Consider the following 15,490-nt stretch of genomic DNA (forward strand, 5'->3'; position numbering starts at 1 on the left):
GCGTCTAATCCTATGCCCAGAGGCGGAGAAAGTTTCAGGTTATTCTAACAAACAATTTCTCGTGACAGCCCCTTGCTTCGTCATCTAGGCGAGAATTCATGACCAACAACGCGAGAATAAACGATAGACATCATATGAAGCCAATCCAAACAACAGCAGGGGACTATATTCTGAGTGACCACCCTCAGAAATAGCTTGGAATTTGGAAAATAAAACCTATACAATTGAATAGAAATAGTGGACTAAAACCATTAACTATATTTGTATAAACGAAACTTGAGATGCGCATACTTTGACGACTGTGTTCAGTGTTCAGTGTCTATTTGTGTGGCATGCGTATATAGTTTACGCCAGGTCACCAAATCAGACTGGGCAAAGGGTCACTTTTCCAACTTGTCACGCTCCGCAGGCCGCAATATTTCACTGTCGCAAGATCAACGATACTACGATACTGCATCACTCAATGCACCGTTTTGCTCTGTAACTATACAATATAATAATGAAGATAAGTGAACGAAAATCTAAATAAATCAGATATTATGATGGAAACCCTACTTCGGTTTTATTGGTATTATCATATTTTGGCAATCTGAAACGAGGACACTTTTACAAAAATTTCAGACTTGCAATACCGGAAGAAAATCCTGAAAAATGGTAAATTTTTCCCACTTCGTGGTCGGTTGAATAAGAGAAAAAAGTCATCTTTCCGGCTCAAATTCCGAAATACAGATTTTCTTTTACATTATCTGTTGGTTGACTAAATAAAAGGTCAGCTTTCCGGCTCTGCTCCGGAAATAGCCGCCGGAACGTTACTTCAGTGCTGATTTATTGTATCTCCCTGGAATTTTACCCTATATTTAAACAACATTCTCAAAAAAGGACAAAATCTCAAAAAAGAGGACAGTTGGGTGTCATCCGGGACACAATTTAAAAAATGTAAAAAAAGAGGACAAATCCTCTTAGAAGAGGACGTATGGTAACCCTAGTTTTATTCTATCAGCCACAAGCCCACCCCCCGTATTTAGCAACACTTACCAACAACTAACGCGTTCATATTTGCTCAAATTTATCGTGGATTTTTTTACAATCGTTGGCAAATTTTCCTTCGCCTGTGGCGAATATAAGACAAATTTATCTACATTCATTTTGTAACTTTGTTGGGAAATGTTGCGTGGCCTAATCAAACACTTATTATGATAGGGTTGCCACTTGCCATACGTTCTGGATTTCGCGGACGTGTCGGGAATTTCCCGTTCAAAACTGCGTACGGGAGGAAATTCTCAAGTATGCCCGAATGTCGGGAAATAGGCTCAAAATGTTTTCGTAAATCAGCATATAGTCAATAATATTTTTAAGCAGATTTTTGCTATTTGAAATCTTTCTTCGCGCTGCGCGCGATTCAGTGCAATGTAAATCGATACTTAATATGGGGACCACGTACCGCCATCGCAAAAAATGTAATCAAAAATTAAAATAACCATAATTCACTGAAATAAGTCTGATTGTAATTGCAATTATACGATGTATTCCCGGAGTTGGTTAAGGCCATTTGGATGCTTTAATCAAAGACAGTTGTTCTAAACCTGGTGCTCGTTTGCCATTATTCTGGTGATCGCGAAGATGTTGTATCTTATCAGCTTCCAAAATAGGCCGTGAGTAAGTGCGGGCACGTTGACCTTTTCAGTAATCAGCAATCAATTTAGTAATCAATTTTTGAGCTGGACCACGGTATATTTTCAAATTGGAAATGAGGTCGCGACCATAAAAGGTTGGAAACCTACGGATGTGCAACCTGTTTATTGACAGAATTCAGTCACAAAATTTAACAACCAGATGCATATAGTAAGCCCCCAAGAAGTTGCATGGATTACCCTATGATCGGCCAAATATCAGTGCTTTTTTAGGCGGAAGGGGGCAGAAAAAATGCTGTTTCGAACCTGGTTACAACCAGAGGTGGTCAAAGTAGTCAAGAAAGCTACTTAAGTAGAAGTAGAAGTAGCGAAAAATAATCTACTCAAATACGAGTAGAAGTACTTCTTTCATAAGCAACCTAAAACTACTTGAAGTATAAATAAAATTGACTGTCTTTAAATCTACTCAAGTAAGTAAGTAGTTGTGAAAACGATCGTAATTCGTTTGCATGGACTGTCAAAAGCTGCAAATGGAGCTATACGGAAGGTGTAGAGAGCTTGATTCATATTGATGCATCCCAGGAGGTGTCAATTTTAGACAGAATAAGCAGTCGTCCACATCATGGGATGTAAATGATAGCATTGATGTGGAAATGCGATACTAATTCTTTGTTTACTCGAACACCCCGTTTCAGAGAATATCATGGCGTGGCACCCACGCCCATATTATGAGGCCCCTAGTTCAGTCGAAGAGCAATAGTTGAGAAGTTGTGCCGGATACGGATTTAACACTTTGCGCGATTAGTATACGTTAATTAAAAACATGGCAGATCGTGAAAATGCCATATAGTGAATAGCAGTGGTCGGGAACCTATGGCTCGCGAACCATATATGGCTCGTTTGGGTAAAAGATATGGCTCTTTAAGAAATTTTCAATTTTGTACTTAATTTATCAATATTAAAGCAACTCGTTGGTAAATTTTCATGACGGCGATAATAATTATTCTCGTGGCAGCATAAGCATGTCTTTTAGCGATCAAGACAGTGGGGTGTCCAGAGTTAGGGGCTCGTGCCACCCTCTTTTCAAAATCCCCAAAATTAAGTTGCTGTCGCACCGGCGACTAACACCACTCGCGAATTCGATCTAACCACCATCGCGCGCCTAGAAATCTTGGATTGCACGATACCTTGCTTGACGAAAGAGAATAGCAGACATGCCGACACTTGTAGGGAAATGCTGTTTTCAAATACACATTGTCTTCCTTATCTACTCCGAGAATTAAAATGTCTTGGAAGTGACATTCACAATTAAAAATTCATATTAAAAACAATGCCATAGCAATCCATTTTCTTGATTGGTTAGTAGCTTTCGAGCACCGCCGTAAAATGGAGGTGTGTTACACCGAATATTTTAGAAGTCGCGATCGATAGTTGGATTTTCAGAATCAACGCGACAATTACATTTGATTAATATCAGTCATCATAAATTCTAAGCTATTTACGACAAGTTGCGCTGTTACACACAGGTAAGTCTTGGCCCGTCTGTGCCTCATCTGAGCCTTACCTCTCCTTTGGCGCTTTATTTACGAACAATAAATATGAAAATTCCGTGATTTTTGGAATAGAAATATTCAAAATCTAGTCATTCATAAACATCGATAGAAGATACCAATAACCATTGACGGGTTCACAATTTTCTTCACTCATCCCCAGGCCGTGTTATTTTTGGCATTTCAGCAGCCAGATGCCAAAACTGCCAAAAATAAAAATTTGAAAATGCCAAAAATAAGCAATTTTTGGCATATGCCAAAAATAACACAATCTGCCAAATAGTGTATTTCGTTCATGGTGTTGTGTTAACAGGACCGCGTTACAAGCGATAAGAGCGTTTGTGAAAGGCAGGTTTCTTAATCTGGGCCCAGCCCACCCATTAGGGGTGAAAGCATGGTGTCCTAAATGGTGTGGGCACAGCGAGATTGAACGGCTGACTGCATTTGGTTTACGTCATACTTGTCATTTGTCCAAAGGCAATTTTACGACCATTTTTGATCGGCTTGTCGAGCGCTAAATTTGATAAAACGTGTATCAATGAGCAGCTGCCGCAGTACTGATTATTAAAATATAAATTATATTCTGCTCATGAAACTGGAACCCCCAAAATCAACCACGATTTTTGCATTGTGATCAAGTTGAACATTGTGACGCAACAAACTGTCTGGCTAATTCTGAGCTGCATAGTCTCGTTTTGCCAGACAGTCTTGTTGCGTCAATGTTCTTAAAACAAGCTAACCTTCCTAGGACTCTTCCATGCGAGTTGGTAATATTAAAGCCACCTGAAGTGACAAAAGTCCTCCGAAGATCTATCGGTAGACTGAAGGAGAAATGATAGTCGGGCTACGACATAGAATTTGTTGAGAGACAACACAGGAAACTCCTGGAAAAGTATCGGGAAGAAAATTCTTTCCGCGATTAGATCGATGGCACTGGCGAAGTGATCTCTTTTCATAATGCATGGAGGCCGGTTCGGCCCTCCAAAGATTTCGAAGCTCTGAAAACCTTTTGTGGATGACTGGCAACATTATTTCCCTCAACGGCTACTGTTGAGGCCGATATTTCCCAGATTCGCTGGGCGAGAAATGAATTTAGGAGAAACTTAGCTGACCTGAGTTTGGAAGCACTGTTACAGTGCAAACGATTTAAGTCTATTCAACAGCTGTAACAAACAGCTGTTGAGCGTGTTTGTTAGGCTTTTCTTTTTTTTTGCTCATTGGCACCGATTCCGATGGACACTGCATATTTTGTGGTTTCGTTTGATATTATTAACCTATGAAATCGTTGGGTATTTTTTTCTTCTTATTGTTTGTTGGCACTGATTATACGTGGATGCTGCACATTTTGCGGTGCCTTTTGACAAACCAGCCCAAATAAAGCGTTTTTGTGACTAATTCGAGGCTGAAACTATCTATTTAGAGGACGATGCCAAAACTGCCAAAAATAAAAATCGAAAAATGCCAAAAATAACTTATTTTTGGCAGTTTTGGCATATGCCAAAAATAACACGGCCTGCTCATCCCTGATGACCTATGAACAAGCCTGTTTATTTCTGGATATTGGGTTTTATTTTTGGAGATTCTCCAAAAATAAAATTTGAAAACATCCAAAAATAAGATTTTTTTGGATGATGTTTTTTCAAGTTTTTCAGTGAAATAAACAAGGCAGAGCGATGTAAACAACCAGGAAACTGATAAAAACAGTATGTGTGTGAGGGAGGGGTCACCGAAACGCTAAAACTACTTCCACTCATCCCACTCCACGTTTCTGCTGACCTTGCCTTCCCGCCCCCTCAGTCTTTGCACTCCTGTAAGTTTCACAGTGCGACACGTAGAGAAGACGGGCTGGCAGCCTGAGTGAGGCAAAGGGAACGGCGAAATCAAATACCACCGCCTCTGTCACAATCACTTCGTCTACACAATGACGGGACCTATTGGCTGCCTCAGACGGCAACACAACTTGATCCAGGAGATGGAAAGTACGTGTCCCAAGTTTGTTGACGCCCGTTGGTTGTCAATGAAGAAGGCGGCCTCTTGGTTGACTGGACACCAGGTGAGGACTGGGACAACGACGCCCGCCACAAGGAAGGTTATCTGGTCAGAGGGTGTTGGGCTGTCAAGTTCAATGAGGCACGCATCTTCGTGGAGGATCTGAGGTTTCAAGCGCATTACTGTATTACTACGAGCGCTTGTCAGGAGAAAAGGCTCAGAAGTTTGAGGAGGTTGGAGAGTTTGCCACCCAGCCGTTTTTTAGCCCCTAGGCTCGACGTTTCCCACAATTGCGACGGTCGAGGCCGATATCTCGAAAGGGATAAGCGTCTCGGCCGGGTGGGTGTCTCTCACCGATTTTTCTTTAGAGGGCATTCTCCAGGCCAAGGACTTAATTTGTGACGAATGTATTGGAAAGTTGGATCAAGATCCCTGATGATGTCGATGTGTTAGAAGACTTTAATACATGATAATAACGTACTTTCGGTGGAGTTTTCCAGTAGTAATAGGGCTAATAACACCTTCATTTCTTATTTTTGGAGATTCTCCAAAAATAAAATTTGAAAACATCCAAAACTAAGCTATTTTTGTTATTTTTGGAGAAATACAAAAATAAACAGGCCTGCCTATGAAGCACTGCTTCACTTGCCTCCCCTGACCACACGTCACTGACGTATCACACGGTGTGTATGTATGCACTGCTGTAGTGACCATGTTTGGCTCCACCTACCCATGTGGTCAGAAAAATATGGCGTACATTACGAATCCCATATATTAGCGCTACTAACACGTCATTGATGTTTAATTGTGACGTAACAGTTGATTGACATGTATGACTCTTTGGGAGTTACAATAGAAAATATCGGGCCAATATGGCTCTTCGGTCGAAAAAGGTTCCTGACCACTAGTGCATAGCCTTATTTTCGGAAATATAAGGCATTACTTCATTTGCACCTATACTTCAACATGTATGTTTTCCAGACAATAGAACTGAAACTATAATAGAATTCAACGTATAATACTTGTATTGAAAGAAAAATACAAATACTTCTTCTAAAAAGCGGTAAATATATTTAATGTCTTTTGCCAAGAAAGTTTCAACGGTGGTCTGCTAAAACAGGTCTAACGTTAACAAAAAGTCAAAGTCCACTTTTTCAGATTAGAACACGTCATGGGCTGCTAGGTAAAATAGGTTACTGCTAGATTGCGAAACGATAGTTTAAAACGTTATGGGGGGCCATACTTACTGTGATGAAATATTTGGTATAGGCTACAATGCAGTGTGAACTGTGTACGGATCCACATAACCCGGTATCTAAATTATATTCATCGATACTTTCGCTAAGACATATTTGTCGGTCCATAGCTACTGTGCTCGAAGCGCAACGAAAATTCTGGGTATTGCATGAACTTTATGAAAATTAAATGTTGGTACTACGTGAAAATAGCCCCAAATTCCTTTTAGACTATCTTTCTTATTGGGGGATTAAACTACTTCTACTTGACAAACTGAAAATATCGAAAAGTAGGTAAGTAGTTCATAGAATATTACGAAGTAGAAGTAGAAGTAGCGAAAAACAGATCTACTTGAGTAAGTACTAGAAGTTCAGGAACACTACTTGAGTGTTTGGAAAAAGTAGAAGTACTTCGTTACTGACCACCTCTGGTTACAACACGCACCCAGATAACCGGACCGACCTAACAGTATAGGAGGGCTGTCAAGCACACGATTTCATCCGGCCCGTTATGAAATCTGTTGCAAAGAATGCAAACCCAAACAATCGCCAGAGTTCACATTATAAATTGCCCAATCTATCTCCGTGTCCGTATACAGTCGATAGGCGAAGCTTCGCCAGTGCGACGTCATATTGACTGACCGCTCGCGACTTGTTCCTGAGTATTTTGGAATACCTACTGGTTCGTAATGCTGACAAACACCGTATTTTTTGTGAAAGCAATAAGTCTAAAAGAGACGAGATATTGGGTTTCGTCATTGCACTGGGAGACCAAACAGCACCTATATTTTCGCTAAGTACATAAGTACAACATAAGTACAACATAAGGACGATACTGGCATTCCAGTGCTATACACGGTATTGCTTCCATAACACCGAGCATCAAACTACAGATAGTCACACGGCGGTGTTATTATTATTGACGTCTCGGTAATTGTTTGCATCAGACCAATGGTTACGTCAAGCCAAGGCGAATTCGTTATGCGGTCATCAGCCAGTTCGCCGTCAAATACAACCTGCTGATGTTTCCGACAAGGCCCGATGATGATGAGTGCATATTATAATTAATATTATTATTGGCAGTAGTAGTGATAGCGATATTATTATGATCTTGTTCACCGTTGCGAAACTGAAATTAAACCCAGCATTAAAATATACATTCTCGTTCGTTTCAAACCAGCCGTGGAACGCAGGATTTGACGTGGCAGGCCGAGGATTGCCGAGTGGTGGCCTACGCCTACGTCGTATGCGTATCCAGATTCAAAATAAACCAATATAGACGAGTACGTTTGTAACAAACTAAACTATACTTGAAGACGGTATCGCTCAAGCTGAACACGACAGATACATACAAAAACCATTCTTAGAAACAATAGGAAGCTGATGACATAACATTGACCATCGCCTGCAGTACTTAATACTTGGATTTTGCCGAAAGTGATGACATTTTCTGCTCAACAGCATCATAATCTGGGCTGAATTACGTTGGTTGATGGTCATAATGTTAGTCATCTACTTCCCAAATATCACACCCAGTGTATTCCAAGTACTAGGGTGCCGCAAACCATGCTCCCTTTTTAGAGAGTGTCGCGAGGTCATAAAGTAGGCTTACCATATTTCCTATTAAAAGAGGACGTATGGTAACCCTATCATAAAGGTTGAGAACCACTGTTCGGAGATATTGCGAGACACCACTAGTGCCGATTGGGTGGCGATGAGGAACCTAGATCATAAAGTATCCTTCTTTGATTGTGTCGAGATTACAATTGCTACCGAAGTTATTATCGGCAGTCACCAATCAAGGTAGCAATCAGAGTTTCTGGGCTTCTTTAGAGGAAGGGCTTTTTTCGCCGCTGCTTGATATCACTAGCGCAGAGATAGCGATTAGTTCACAGTCATTTCAGGCGTATCCGGACTGTAGAGCCTCCTATCCGACGTGGAAGTTTGAGTACCTTCCACGGTACAGAACGGTAACAAGGTGGTAGGAGCGTAGATAGTCGTGGTATTGATTTGTGCTGATTCGCTGATGAGCTATCCGCTTTAGTTGTCCTTGATCGTTGATAAATCGTCTTTGGCCAGGAACCCTTGACGACATGACGCCGATGTGTGTATTTTCTATGCACATCGCAATGATCCCTTCGGGCTATTGGCTTCGCCGGCTAAGCGACAGAAAAGGGAAGGTAATACCCTGCCGTTTACCGCTGTAACCCCTGACGAAGTGCGGTAAATGGTTCGTTGGTCATCGTCGTGTTCCGGGACTGGTTTCTGGATACACTATTCGGCTTTTCGTAATTGAATGAACAATTCCAATTCCAACAGAATTATTTCTTTCAAAATTCTATGTCTGGCTAGTTTTTGGTGTGGATTGTTTACCAGCGATGATACGAATCGTTTCTTGGGACTGACTGTCGGGTTGAACGATGCCATAGCGATCATAGTTCGTGTCGACATCAGTGCTGTGTCGCAATTGCTCTAGCACTCTATCTTATGGACAATACGTTTGATTCTTCATCTTTCATATAGTTCATATACTGATGGATTTGGATAGTGTGCGAGTGTTTTTCTTCGATTACAAGTCAATCCCCGCGTGATCGTGAGTGTGTTCCGGATGGGTTTGTGCAAAGTGAACGAACGAGTGGTTATTCGCCAATACAGCATTTGCAGATCTCTTCAACTTCCCTCAATTGTGTTGGGAGTGCCTATGTGTGTTTGTTCTATTTTTGGTTATTTATCTGTGTGCTTGTGCATAACGCTCATGTTCTGTTTCGGTCGTGTTGTTGGATCGACGGTCCTTGTATATTCCAGTTTCACCCTTGGTAGATCGTCGATTATAATTTCACCCTCGTTGCATCGTCGATTCTTCAATATATGAAAGTTTCACTGACGGTGATTGTAGTTTCACCCTCGTAACGAAGATTAATAGTTCCACCCTCTTAACGAAAATTGTATAGTTTCATCCACGTTGTTCATTTGTAGATCTCTCAGCAGTTTCAGCCTGGTTGTAACGAATATTATAGTTTCACCATCGTATCGAAAATCATAGTTTCACCCTCGTTGTTGTAGTTTCACCCTCTCGAAAATTGTAGTTTCATCCACGTTGTTTCATAGTTTCACCCTCGTTGTTGTAGTTTCACCCTCTCGAAAATCATAGTTTCACCCTCGTTGTTGTAGTTTCACCCTCTCGAAAATTGTAGTTTCATCCACGTTGTTTCATAGTTTCACCCTCGTTGTTGTAGTTTCACCCTCTCGAAAATTGTAGTTTCATCCTCGTTGTTTCGTAGTTCACCCTTTGTTGTAGTTTCACCCTCTTAACGAAAATTGTAGTTTCATCCTCGTTGTTTCGTAGTTTCACCCTTTGTTGTAGTTTCACCCTCTTAACGAAAATTGTAGTTTCATCCACGTTGTTTCGTTTATTGACAGTTTCATCCTCGGTATATCGTTCCATATTTTGACATTTGCAGATCTCTAAGCAGTTTTAGCCTGGTTAATCATAGTCTCACCCTCGTTGTTGGTAGTTTCACCCTCTTAACGAAAATTGTAGTTTCATCCACGTTGTTTCGTAGTTTAACCCTATTTTGTTGTAGTTTCACTCTCTTAACGAAAATAGTTTCATCCACGTTGTTTCGTTTATTGACAGTTTCACCCTCGTCGGATCGTTCAATTTTTCAACATTTGTAGAAATCTCATCAGTTTCAGCCCCGTTGTCGCGATGATTATAGTTTCACCCTCGTTGCAACTAAGATCATAGTTTCATCCTCGTTGATCTCGTTGATTTAATAGTTTCACATTCGTTGGATCGTTCCATTTTTCAGCATTTGTAGATCTCTCATCAGTTCCAACCATTAACGAAAATTATAGTTTCACCCTCGCTCGATCATTCCATTTTTCAACACTTGTAGGTCTCTCCTCAGTTTCAGCCTCGTCACGAAGATTATAGTTTAATCCTCAGTTTCACCCTCGTTCATTATTCATAGTTTCACTCTCGCTGTGTCGCTGATTAATGTCTCACCCTAGTTGGATCGTCGATTCTTCGACATTTCTAAATATCTGTCACTGTCTCCCGCGTGTGTGAGAGTGCAGGATTTTTAATCACATTTTTGTATCGTTGTTGGCGGTGTGTCGGTGTCTTATTGTTTATCTGTCCGTCGGTATTTGCGTGTTGTTCAGCTTTCTGTGGTGTTGCCGCGTCGTCCAAGTTGTTTTATTTGTGTGGTATTGCCGCGTCGTCCAAGTTGTTTTATTGCTAGTGTATTGTGTGCATGTGGTTCCCGTTTTTGTCTGCTATTTGTGTTACGGGTGGATGTCCGGTTGATACATTTCGACTTCGCTAACTATGATCGCTGTGCAGATCGAAGTAGATTGCAACTGCTCCTTCGGGTTATTGGCATAGCCGGCTTCGCCACAGAAAAGGAGGAGAGGTTTATCCTTCCATTACTGATATAGCTCCTGATGACGTTCAGTAATGGCAAGTTGCTCTGTTTCAATCTGATCATACGGGTACATTCGGTCTGCTATCAGACCAGGAAACGGTTTGTAAAAGTAATTTTATCATTTGCCCTTTCCGCGAGATCACCAGCAGTCCTGTGTATATGATTTGATGCAGCTAATTGATTTACTCGATTTTCCAGCTGAGAGCTGAACGACAAATTGCTTTATCGTTGCAGAGTCCTAAACGTGGAGATCAAGATGATGATCGGTTCGTGATGTTGTGAATTGTGTCAACGGTGTGCTGCGGTGATTATCGCTAGGCCGAGACTTGTCGTAAGCATCAGTCGTCGAACAAGCATTGTCAAACTGTGAATGTCATCGGTGATGTGCTGCGGTGATTATCATTAGGCCGAGACTCGTCGTAAGCATCAGTCGAACAAGCATTGTCAAACTGTGAATAATGAACAGTTCATTTTTTTCAGACGGGTCAGTTCGTTGAAGAGGTCATGCAGCGTCGTAGCCTGTGATTATACGTCTACTGGTTGTGGTCTGTGACCAGACCACATCCGTCTAGTTCTTCGCCTTCCTTCTCGCAGACGGTTTCATATTTTCAGATTGGTGCTAGCACCTCCGAAACTCCAACTATTCCGTTAATCACCTGCTGAAATGCGGGATTACGTCGATGTCAGATTACCAAACCACATCGGAGACAAAAGCGCACAAGTACAGCGGTGAACAACTACCATATGATCAGGACTGAATACAAGATAACGCATTTCTCAATCAAGTAGGCCTATGCCGGACCCCAATTGTGGAACAGCATCTCGCCGGATATCCGACAGTCGTCGAGCATGTCCGCATTCAAGTCGAAATACAAGCAATTTCTTCTAGATCAGTACTAGCCAGTCTTCAGGATTACCGGACCACGACCTAACGCTGACCCCACCCTCCGCCACATGCCACCTCATTTTGTCGCTCGCGTTTTGTATTCTTCTCTGCATTACTTTTCATTCAGTGTGCATGCCTCTTATTTACTTCGCCTAGGCTGGCTAAGGTGGGTGTCTGATCTTAAAGGCTACTCACAAGTTGTTTCGACACCTTCCTATCTTTTCATTGTATCGCAATCTTGTGATGTTTTGAAACGATGAAAATATTAATAAACCTGGTTGATCGTGTTGCGATATGGTGTCGTGTGTCCGCATATGAACTGTTCCTAACTTGGAACATGTCACATACTTTTATATTGACCTAGTTGCACTCGTTATTCCACATGGAATGCGTATAATTTATGTGCTTGTAATATTTACTTGCCTGGTTCCAAGATAAAAAGACGTTGATGCAATTGCCTATTTGTAAAGATGAAAAGACGTCAGGAGGGATATAAAGTTGATGAATGGTACATGTTTGCAGCGCACCAGCTGTCGTGTGGGCATCCACGCTCGTGTCGATGTGTCCCAGCGCCGTAGGTGTTGTATTTGTGCGCTGCCGGAGTTGTATTTGGTAAATCGTTTCACTTTTCCCCCTCTGTAACCCGTTAGCCCCCCTCTGTAACCCGTTAGGTCAATGGTTCTTCACCTCTCCTCCCCCGCCCACATGCCATATTTTAATGACGTTATTAAAACGAGGGGTGAAAAAGTTAGAAGTTCGGTCGAGTTGGGACTTCGATATTGGAGCAGGGGACCGCTGGACTTATTAACGCTATAATAATTGTATGTGCTATATCGTGATCACATCAAGGTTGTTATTACGGCCATCGGTATGGGCTCATACCATCTGGTCGATCAACTTCAATATGAATGTATTCCAAAGCACGCAATCCATATATAACGTTCAGGTAAGGCTGCGGGTCGCAACCCTTAACAGTAGCATCCTTCATGATACGATGTAGAAAAACTCTGAACATTCAATTTTTTAGCTCTCAAATACTAATATTTAGTCAACTATTTTGACCAAAAAGCTTCAAAGCATCCGTAATGTACAAAGGGCTATCACTCTCACACTTCAAAGTGGTAGGGTGCCTCTTCGATTTTGTCCCGCTGCTCGCTAGGGCATAAACTACCTAGTTCAAAAGATTTTGTGGAAAATAACCGAGGTAGCGTGATGGAATAAGTTGTTTACCGGGGAATTGGCGATCTAAAGGTGCGTGCGAATTGTCTATCACTTTTGTAATGAATTGATAAGAATTTCTGCAGGAAAGACTTTCAATAAATATTCCCCCAAGACAGCGAATGTCGAGCAAGTTCGTAGGCCACGTTATAACCACCCGACTACGGCGTTGTAGTTTAACTCTCTCTAATTCGAGAAGACTAAAAGTGCACACTGAATTCAGAGTTTTATGGAAAAATGGACCAAAACTAGCTATTCACAGAAGTGAAAACGGCAATGCGGAACCGTTATATACAATTTACATGGAGAATATATTAGTTACACAAATATTCAAATATCTTTGATCACACTGCTATGTCACTTCCCAACCATAAGTCCCCGGACTTGGGAAGAGAAACCCGACCCAAATACATACGCCCGCGTTTACAGTTTGTTTGTTTTTGGGGTATTCATGGTGTTTGTCGACTACTATGGTCATTTACACCAGGCCGATATTCTTTTTATTTTCCGTAAATGCCGACTTATAGCACGGCCCACCTCTCGGCTTTTGTAAGACACCGCTGACGCGGATGAGGTGACGAGGAGGAGCCTAGGTAAACCTCCAACACTCAAGTATCGGAATTCGGAAGTCGACCTCGGTAGGACTCGAACCCGCACCCGCACCCGCACCCGCACCCATTGGTGTTGCAGCCGCGGATTATACCACTGCGCTATCTCGCCACTTCGCGTTTACAGTAAAATATCTTGTATTCCTCACAGCGCATATACGCTGGGCTAACGGCGGATTACGACAACAGCAAAGGGATATGGAAATATGCCAACTTATATCGTCGTTAGCGCCACTGTTTTATCGGCTCTCCACTGTATTCAACCGGACAATCATCGTATTTTACCAATTCCATAATTCGCGAATATCGGTGTTGCGATTTGGTAGAATAGAAACCCCATGATCCTTATTTATATATGCTTGATAATAAATTATTCAAGTGAAAAGCAAGGATACGAAGTAACATTTGAGAATTTGTTAACTGGTCCGGCTCGCGGGCAATTTGAAGGCTTGAATCCGGCCCGCGACGCAATTTGAGTTTGACACCACTGCTCTACGTTAAAAGTTCTGACCCGTTAAAGCAGGGGTGGACAAACTATATTCGGATCGCGGGCCGCATTCAACATCTGAATCCATTCGCGGCCGCAATATAGTATAATCGGAATTATAAGCCGATACGCAAACTTTTATTCGATTATATAGTAGTCATGGAGACATGGAGTTGTTACCTAGATATGGATTAAAACAATTCAAACATTGATTAGATGATAATGTTCATGTGTCAGAAACATTAACTAGATTTTATAAGATGGTTTTCTTCAATTAATTCAATTTCGGTTGTGTTAGGTTGTGCCGATTTTCAGGACAGGATGGAAATTTGAGAGCAGTGATGGGCTCATGAATATGCTGATTCTGTGTTTGGTCAAGCTTCAGAACACACAATGTTAAACTCGCCTTCTTCCCGTACTTTTGTGAGGACGGCATCAACATATTTTCCTGTCGTTTCAAACATTTGAATAATTCGGTCGATTTATTTTGCACCTTATAATTTGATATATTGAGCCTATAATTAGAATGTTCGGATACAAGTGATGCTTAAAATTTCAGCATCGAACTCATTAAAATAATGTCATATTATGACAAGTAATACATATTGCGCCGAAACAGAAGTACCTACCAGTTGATTCTTTATTGATTGCAAAGCATTCATCTTCAACTTTTCTCTGTTTGTATTGATTTGGACAACTTGTTATGAGTGAATTGAGGCCAAAGTTGTTATCAATGTGCACCTAATTGCATATATATAAGACAAAATGTACCCAAACCGCGCAATAAACGCTTTTACCAGTACCCAAAATCACAATTGCTATCCGAACTAATTCATTTCCGTTTTGATTATCTTGGATGTTTAGCAACCGAAACGTTTCAAAACACATGGGTCCCGACCCAATGACGGGCTACTGCGCCAACAACTCCTGGAGATCTCAGAGAAGCGCGAAGTAGTGTCCGTATGAACACCGACCAAATAAATCATATTTTATTAAAAAACCGCGACACGCGAGATTTATTTGCCGGAACTTTCGCAATCGATTTATTACCGACAAAGCTACCTAAGCCGTACGCAGTCGTCATAAATTACGACCCGAACGCGATGGGCGGCTCGCATTGGATCTGTATCTTCGCCGACCGAAATGGCACGCACTTTCACGACTCATTCGGGATTCCGCCTCTGAAGAAGATCTATAGGTTTTTGAGTGCGGGCGATTATACTTTCACTAGTGTGCAACCAAGGGCGTAGCCAGAAAAATATTTTTTTTTTTTGGGGGGGGGGGGGGCGAAAAATTCGATAACGTAAATGAACCCCCTCCCCCCTATAAAGATAAGGAAAATAGGTAAAAAACGATGGTCTTGGGCCCCTATTGGATGATTAACACAGCATCTGGGGCAATCGTTATACATATATTCTGCTCACAGGCATGGAGTGATGCGATAATATTATGATTG

General features: G+C 41.5%; 1 long non-coding RNA gene across 1 annotated transcript; it reads right to left on the reverse strand.

Annotated features, from left to right (window-relative positions):
* Window positions 1-9,593: 9,593 nt before the first annotated feature.
* LOC145445269 (uncharacterized) lies at window positions 9,594-9,863 on the reverse strand. Its single transcript, XR_013916940.1, has 2 exons — window positions 9,758-9,863; window positions 9,594-9,692 (listed from the first exon to the last, which is right to left on the reverse strand). It is a non-coding gene; the product is annotated as an uncharacterized LOC145445269 (long non-coding RNA).
* Between the last annotated feature and the right edge of the window lie 5,627 nt (window positions 9,864-15,490).

The sequence above is a fragment of the Botryllus schlosseri genome, chromosome 8 (genome assembly GCF_051294905.1).
Source record: "Botryllus schlosseri isolate E-star chromosome 8, Bs_hap1, whole genome shotgun sequence".
In the NCBI taxonomy this organism is placed as follows: Eukaryota; Metazoa; Chordata; class Ascidiacea; order Stolidobranchia; family Styelidae; genus Botryllus; species Botryllus schlosseri.